Source organism: Protopterus annectens, chromosome 8.part1 (assembly GCF_019279795.1).
Source record: "Protopterus annectens isolate FY-2018-M chromosome 8.part1, PAN1.0, whole genome shotgun sequence".
Lineage (NCBI taxonomy): Eukaryota > Metazoa > Chordata > Ceratodontiformes > Protopteridae > Protopterus > Protopterus annectens.
This window is the reverse complement of record NC_056742.1, coordinates 359,186,668-359,195,559: the sequence shown is the minus strand read 5'-3', so window position 1 is coordinate 359,195,559 and position 8,892 is coordinate 359,186,668. Positions and strand designations below refer to the sequence as shown.

Here is an 8,892-nt window from a genome sequence, read left to right as displayed (position 1 = left end):
AAAGATTGGTTTGATGCATCTGTAAAAATGTGAAAAATCTAAGTATGGCCTGGACTGACTATAAAAAAGCATTTGATAGCATCCCACATGCATGGATGAAAGACTGCTTAAAAATGTTTAAGATACACCCCACACTGATCGACTACATTACAGTGACCATGAAACAGTGGCAGACCACTTCTGCAATTAAGACATCATAAAGGACAAATTATTATCCCAGGGTTAAAAATTCAAAGAGGGATATTCCATGGTGACTGTCACTGCTGCTATTCTGCCTTCCCATAACCCATTAAGCTGTCTACTTAGCAGCTTAGGCCATGGCTATAATTTGGCTCCTAGAAAACAACAACATGTAAAGACTTATCTTTTCTTTGTCAATGATTTAAAACTGTACAGCTCATCAGATTAAGAAATGAAAGCACAACTACAGATTGTCAAAACTTTTTCAGATGATATAAGAATGTCATTTGGTCTTGATAAATGTGCATAAGTATCATTTAAATCAGGAAAAACTGCAGCACTAGGAAAACAACAGTATGGGACAAGAATGTGATATACAAGAACTTGAGCAAGAGGAAGTATATAAATATTTGGGAATTGAAGGCTAGACAATAAAACATCAACAAATGCAAATAAAACTTAGTATGGAATATTTCAGAAGACAAATTAATCCTGAAAACAGACATCTTAAGAACAAAATCCAAGCTATAAATCAATTTACTCTTCCTATCCTAACTTACAGTTTTGGAGTGATTGACTGGCCCCAAAATGTGTTGGATAGATTAGATAGGAAAGCAAGAAGGATGCTTTATGCTCACTAAATGGTTTATTAAAAAAAAATCAGTGCATACCAAGATTGTATATTCCCCATTCTGGAGGAGGGATGGGCCTCCTTAAAATTGATTACTTATATAGATCTGCAATCATGGGACTCTAGACATATTTGCTGACCTTATAAGACCCAAACATAGTGAAAGTTTTAAAACATGAGGGGAATATATCTAAGATGACTTCTGTATAACAGAAGCATATGTGTCAAGCAAGAATGGAAATCAAACCAGAAGTAGATAAAAATCAGGCAGCAACTGAATGCGCCAAAAAAAACAAAAGAAAGAATGCAAGGTGAAGGACCAGATGAGAAGGCAAGAAAGGTGGAAAATACATAAATGTAGTTGTAAGTATAGAAAACTTCTGGAAGAACCTCATGTTGATCAGGAACAAGCTCAGGAATGGTTAAGGAGAGGCAAATTCAAGCCAACAGATGAAAGGTTAATATCGGCAGCCCAAGATAGTGGGCTGCATACACATTGGTTTACAAAGTCCATTGAACATGTGGGAGAAACAGACAAATTTAAGTTTTGTAAAACTGAATTGGTCACACACCTCATTGCTGGTTGTGACATACTAATGGCAGGACGACTGTATACTGAAAGGCATAATAATGTGGCAAGATTGTTGCAGTGGGGATTGTGCAAACATTATGGTATTGAAGTGGCTGAAAAACACTGGAAACATTAGCCACACGGCATCATAGAAAATTATGAAGTTTATATCACATGGTATCATCCATTACCAACAGTTCAAAAGATAGATGCTAGAAAACCAGATATAGTGGGCCATAAAAAGAAGACAAAAGTAGCATTCATCACTGAAATCACCACACCCAGTGACTACAGTGTCTTATGTACAGAGACACAAAAACATAAAATATCAGGATTTGCAGGCAGAAATGAGCTATGTGGAAGAAAGATAACCAGACAGTCCCAAGAGTAGTAGGAGCAATAGGTCTTCTAAAAAAAAAATCTACAATCGTATTTAGTTATGTTACCAATACGTGTAACTTCATATGAATTGCAGGAGGAGTCATTACTGGGCGCATTACGGGTGCTACAAAGAGCACTTCTGGCTGACATGAAAGATTGAAACAATACTAATTTCATAAACTTTAACTGTACTTTGACTTAGGAACGGGGTCCATTCCCATGGGGTTCATTCCCATCATGGTATTAGAAACCCAAAAGATTTGGAGAAATTTACAAAAAGCTTTCAGACTGTCTCTCAGGCTGGTATGAGCCTAGCAATATACAGCATATAACCATAATCAAGGATGATGCTGCAATACGAGTAAAAAAATATTGGTTTCAACAACTGGACATCTTTTTGGTGTCATTCTAAGGGGATCTAATATTTGCCAGCTTGGGAGGGCTTGGTTAACAGACCATGTTGCTTTGCCAAGGATAGTCTGTACATTTCCCCCTCTAAAACATTATCCACCCCATAATGCCTTTTTCACAATGCCAAATTGAAAAGCCTGCTAACATAGCAAAATCAACTCAAGTTACTGCTCAATGCCAGGAGCTTAAATAAAATAATATACTCTCTCAAAGCCCTCCTCATACTCGAGAATATAGCCATCTTTACAGTTACAGAGACATAGTTTAGAGAGACTGAGAATACCCCAGCAGTGCAAGGTTTCAGTGCCTTCTACACTTTAGCCCTTGTCTGTGCAGCTACTGGTCTAAAAGGTGAAGGTGTTTCAATATACATCAATAAAGAGTATGTCTGTAGGGTAGAGAAACAGGATGATGTGCTGGAATTCCTCCACATGCAGATCACCATAGACAAAAGCCTGTACCATATCCTAGCCAGCTATAGTTCACCATTTGTGTCCCAAAAAGTTCACAACACATACCTGGATCTATTGCAGACACTTGCCATTCAATCTAACACCCTATTCATGGAAGACTTCAATTATCCCTCTATAGATTGAGAATCCTACACTACCTCATATCTATAGGCATAGAGATTCATGGATTTTGTAAATACAACCAACCTTGACCAAATAGTGAATATACCCCCTAGAAGTTCCAACATACTGGATTTCATTCTGCAAATATGGGGGAATTCCCCCCCACCACCCATGTCTCATCCTCCCTGCTAAAATTGGACCATAAAATTGTCTTTCTAAATCAAAATCAACTCTGTAAACCCATTAAAACCTGTAACAGTTAGGAACTATTCCAAGGCACATTATCTTTTATTAAGTGATGGTATGTCAAAATTCAGCACCCCTCCAAACCCCAAGAACACAACAGCTTATGCTGAACTGCTCTCTGAAACTCTATACAGCCATGTCAATGGCAGCACAGAGGTTGCTGCACTTACCAGGAGCAAGCCCAGGTCTAGCTCCAGAAACACCACCACCCAAATTAAATAGGATAATCAACAAAAGGGGAAAAATTTAAGGCAGAAATCAGGAACCTTAATTCCCAAAGAGATGAAAACTGTCTCCAAGTAAACAGGCAAATAAGAGGGCTAACTAGGTCAAGCAAAGCCAACTTTGGGGTTAAAATAACCTCTCATAAAGCCTTCTACAGCTACATTAGAAAGCTCAAGGGCAGAAAACACCAATGTGCTGAACTGGTGGTTCCACATGCACCAAGCCTGTTTACCAAGGTGGTAAACCTGTTAATTGACAAATTCAAGTGAACCTGTTACACAAATTACAACTTCAACCCCCCCCTCTCCCAAGCATCCCCCAAAATACCCTCTAACACAACTCCCCCAGCTATAACAATGCCCTCACTAAAGCCAAGAACACAGCCTCAGTGAGCCCAGATAACATCACAGGATTCCTCCTGAATAGTCTAAAATATGACTTATCAGGACACTGGAGTCATTATTAAACTATTGTCTTAAAACAGGCTTTGTGCTAAGTGAAAGGAGGACTGTGACAGTCATCTCCTTTCATAAGGGAAGACCTTTAACAGATCCTGGAAACTACAGATCCATTAGTCTGACCAATCTTATTTCCAAAGCCATGGAAAGAATTATCATGGAAATTATCAGCAAAGACAAAGGAGACCTCCAGACACTGGATCCATCCTACTTGGCTTTATCAAAGAAAGGTCATGCTTACTGAATCTGGTGGACTTCTTTGAAAAGGTCACCAAGGCAATAGATGAGGGGAAAACAGTGCATACTCCCTACCTAGATCTGGCTAATGCATTTAATACAATACCCCACTTGGGCACTATCAACAAATATATGGAACTAGATATAAAGCCCTTAATAACATGGAGAGCTAGGTGGCTCGCTGATAGGACCCAGGAGGTTAGAATTGGTGAGACCACCTCCACAACATCCCCCAGGCTCTGTACTAGGCCCATTTCTCTTCAACCACAAGGGCCTTTTTAAGCCTAGCCATGCATCCCAAATCTCTGACAAGTTCTGCTACCCTTGATAAGTGCAAGCGTGGGCCTGGGAGATGAACCATTTACAGATTACCTGTTTGCATTAGAGACATAGGTGCCAAACCAGGGATGAATTTCCGTTTCCCCATCTAATTGTCCAAGTTGCACTTGAATTGGGTTAGGGAGGAACTCTGCTTCACATGGATGGGGAGCCCATTCCACAGACGGGGTAGACACTGGGATACACACACATCTCTCCAGCAGGTCCTATTTATATCACAGGTAAGGTTTTTTAAGTCTTTAGAACAGGTAATTTTGGTATTGTTTGTTCTGTGGATAAGCAGGAGGTTCATCAGAGTAGGGTCTGACAATGCCCTGCATGCCAGGCCTAGATCTCTCCCCATAAGCCTGTATGAGACTTAATACAGGGATAGGGCCTTGAGGTGGTCTGCATAGGACATATTACTTACGCCCTGTATTCTTTTAGTGAGGAACCTCTGTGGACATTATAGTTGTTGGATATGCCTGGTTAGGTACAAACCAAAGGGGGAATTGTACTCAATGATAAGTCTGATGAATGTCGAATACAGTGGAACAATGACTTCCTTGGACTTAGATGCTATACCTTTGTTTATAAGTTGAGCAACACAATGATTTCCTCACCATTATAGACATATGATGATCAAAGGCTAGATTACTATCTGTGTGTGACCCCAAGTCCCTGATTACTGGATCAACTCTAAGAGGTGTCTTATCAATATGATAGTTACCAGGGATGGATGACTTCCCAAAGGATACCATTATGCATTTCTTGGCATTTAGTTTTAGTCCATGGCTCTGACATCAGTTGTTTGCGTGTGTCAGCCCCTCCTGGAGAACATTTGTGTCAGTGTGAGATTCAATGACAACTCCTAATTTGCAATCATCTACAAATTTAGTCAGCCAGAGACCAGTGGCATTGGCCTCGACTTCTGAGAAGTAAATACCAAAATGGAGTGGTCCAAACACTGATCCCTGAGGGACTCCAGTTGTGACTGGCCTCTTTTTAGAGGTGGACTCCCCAATTCTAACTTCCTAGGTCCTGTCTGTGAGCCAGTTGGCTATCCGCCGGGTGATATATGGGTCTGTACCCAACCTCTTGAGTTTGTCAATGTCCAAGTGGGGTATTGTGTCAAATCCTTTGGCTAGGTCAAGGTAGGCAGTGTGAACAATTTTGCCCTCATCCATTGTTTTTGTGACCTCAAAGAAATCCACCAGGTTGAGTAGGCATGATCTGCCCTTGACAAAACCAAATTAGGTTGGGTCCAGTGTCTGGAAGTTTACTATATCTCTATCGATCATCTCTCTGATAATCCTTTCCATGGCTTTACATATACGACTAGTGAGACTTATGGGTTTGCAGTTTCCAGGGTCTGTAGATGGCCCACCTTTGTGCAGAGGGATGACTGTTGCCTTTCTCCATTCATTAAGCACAAAGCCTGTTTGGAGGCAACAGTTCAATAGTAACTCCTGAGGCCCTGATAGGTCATGTTTCATGCTATTTAGAAGGCATCCTGGGATATTGTCTGGGCCCAGTGATGCAGTGTTCTTGGTCTTAGAGAAAGCATTAAGGACCTGTTCCCTAGTGATAGTAGGGGGGAGTTGCATTTGATGATACTTCCTGAGGGAAGGTTGAGGGGGAGACGGGAGTAAAGTTGGACCTGAATATATCAGCCAGGAGGTTTGTTATATCTTCTGGTTCAGTATAGATAGCACCATTTACAATAAGCTCTGCACACAATTGTGTATTGCCTTTGAGGTTGCGGACATAGCTAAAGAATGCTTTGTGGTTGTCCTTGGCATTGGAAGCCAAACTTACCTCAAACCTGGCTTTGGTAGACTATTTGCCCTCGGAGTTGTTTGTTTAGTTTGATGAGAGTGCTTTTATCCTGCTGGGTGCTGCACCTCCTAATTTTTGTAATGATTTTCTACCTCTGTTATACATCTGATTGATTTTGCGATTCCACCAGGGTGGCTTGTTTTTTGAGTGATTTCTGTACTTCTTCCTGGTGGTTATAGCTGCCTCTATGCAGCTATTCACATGCTTGTACAGGGTTTCTGTCAGGGTTTATGGGGGCTTGAAATTTTGCCGGGTTCTCACTTAATAGTAGGAGGTTAGCCTTAGAATAGTTACTGAATATTCCTGGTTTAGCTGGGGATCGGGTCCAGGTTTTATTTTTACTTCAAAGGAGATAATTTTGTGGTCTGACCTTACCAGGGAAGGCATTACAGTAGGGGGTATGCAGCAGTCTCCCATATTAGTGAGGTCCAGGGAGTTTGTCTTTACAAAATCCAGGAATCTCTGTGCATGCAAGTTTGATGTCGTATAGGATTCACAGTTAATTGTGGGGTAATTAAAGTCACCCATAAATATGGGTATTAGGTTGGATGGTTTGCGTTTCTAATACGTTTAAATACATGATATGGGTTTCCTGGGTTATACAGGGGGACCTATGGCCTGCAAGGAAGTGGTAGTGGATTTTACCTATGGTGATTTGAACATGGAGCAGCTCAATGCACTGTCCTGTTTGACCAGCCTTGAAGTATATTTATTTTTGATGGAAATAGAGACACCTCCTCCTTCAGAGCCTGCCTGTAATGTAGCTGATCTAAATGTGTGGAATAATTAATTATAACCTTGCATCTACTTCTCAGATGTCAAAGCTGATGACAAAGGCCTCTGACTAACTAAGTTTTCAAATTGAAAGCAGCCATTGAATCCCCCATCCCACCCCAAGATGAGAACACCCTTCAGGAAGATCTAATACAGACAAACGCTTGGTGCCAAAGCCATGGCTTAAATCTCAATACCAAGAAATACATTATAGTAGCTTTTGGGAAGTCTACCACCCTGGGTGACTAAAACATCTATAAAACACCCTTAAAAGGTGATTCATTAGCCAGGGATCTGTCATAGATAGTAACATAGCACTCAACCAAAATGTGTCCAAGGTAGTAAAAAAATTCTTCTATGCTGCTCAACTTATAAGCCAGGGCATGGCATCTAGGTTCAGAGAAATCATCATAACACTGTACTCAGCCCTTGTCAGACCTATCATAGAGCATAATGCCCCCTTCAGTATGTACCTGACCAGACTTGTGCAGCAACCTGAACAACAAAGGATCCTTACAAAAAGGATACATGGAGTAAACAATGGCCTACACTGATCGTCTCGAGACACTCAGTAACATACAGACTTTTGAGATGTGATCTTTGCCTAGCACACAAGACATCCCTGGACACGGTTTTGATGAACCTTTTGCATATCTGCAAAACAAACAGCATCACCAATACTAGATTAAAACATGTAAATTTTGCTTGTGACAAATAGGTTATGTTGGAGAGAGATGTCTCTTAGTGAATTCCCATTCTCTGGAACAGGCTTCCCATCCATGTAAAGCAGATTTCTTCCCTATCCTTATTTAAGCAGAACTTGGTCCAATGGATGGTTAACTGGAAATTCACCCCTGATCTGGCTCCTATGTCTCTGATGGACAGAGACAGTAAATCACTTTCTATACAATACAAATTTGTCAGAGACATCTGGGTTGCAAAGCTAGGCTTACAAGGATCCTAGTGGTTGTTAGCCTAGTATACACCTTTAAAACCTATGAATATCTCATACTAAGGATGGCATCTCAGCCATGCAGAACTGCAATGCCAGTGCTACAGCAGGAATCCAAGTAGCTAGTATGGAAATAGAATCCAAAGGCTTCTGATTTTCTAATCATGAAAGGCACATATGCTACAGAATAATAAATAATAACAATTATAGCTAAAGGTGATAACTATCTGGCAGCAAAAAACTAACTCTTTGCCCAGATAACATATGCACAGATGATCTTAAGTAGGCAGCATTAGTTTGTCTCTCCAACAATTATTTCACTGAATTATACTTCACTGAATTTAGAAGAATGAGAATGACATATGCTGAATTCCAGGTGAAGAGGCACTGTACAGTTGTGGTCTGCCATGAGAAGTGCAGAGATTATCTTATGCATGGATAATATAATATCTTGAAACTCTTCATTACAAAAGATATAGAAGACCCAGGTTCCAGCAGTAGGCCAGGTAGTGGAGGAACTGGCCCAGAAGGGACTGGAAGGTGAAACATTGTCTGTTCAGCACTTTTCCTGGGTGTTGGGACAGGCAATGAATCTGGAGGAGTACATACCATTAAGGATCACAAGTAGTAGCTAAGTGCCAGATGGGAGGCGTTTGCTTGCAAAGAGAGTAGGTCATTTTGAACAACTATATTTGCTTGAGCAAGTGATTTCCCAAGCTTATATGTTTATATGTTTTCCCCTATGTACATTTTTAAGTCATAAATTGAAAATCCATGTTAGCATTTTACATGAAAATATAGCAAGATGCCTGGGCTTTTTGTCTCCTGCCAAAATGGAAGCAGTTACCTATTAGATGTCAGATAGACTGGTGGTTTGGTTGAACTGAAGAGCCACAGATTGAGGAGGAGCACTGTTGTGCAGGAAATGGCCTACTGCAATGGTACATCAATCACATAAACTAGCATACCACAGGTTCTGTACAGTGGAATGATAGGACATATTATGGACACAAGTCTATGAATGGGATATTTTAGATTTTATGGCATTTGGCCGATCCGTTATATACGGATACAAATGTCAATAGGAAGGAATC

At 40.6% G+C, this 8,892-nt stretch overlaps 1 protein-coding gene across 1 annotated transcript in view; it reads right to left on the bottom strand.

Annotated features, from left to right (window-relative positions):
• The window catches only part of LOC122810356 (putative sodium-coupled neutral amino acid transporter 8), a 755,867-nt gene that overhangs the window by 311,666 nt on the left and 435,309 nt on the right, over window positions 1-8,892 (bottom strand). The window lies entirely within an intron of this gene.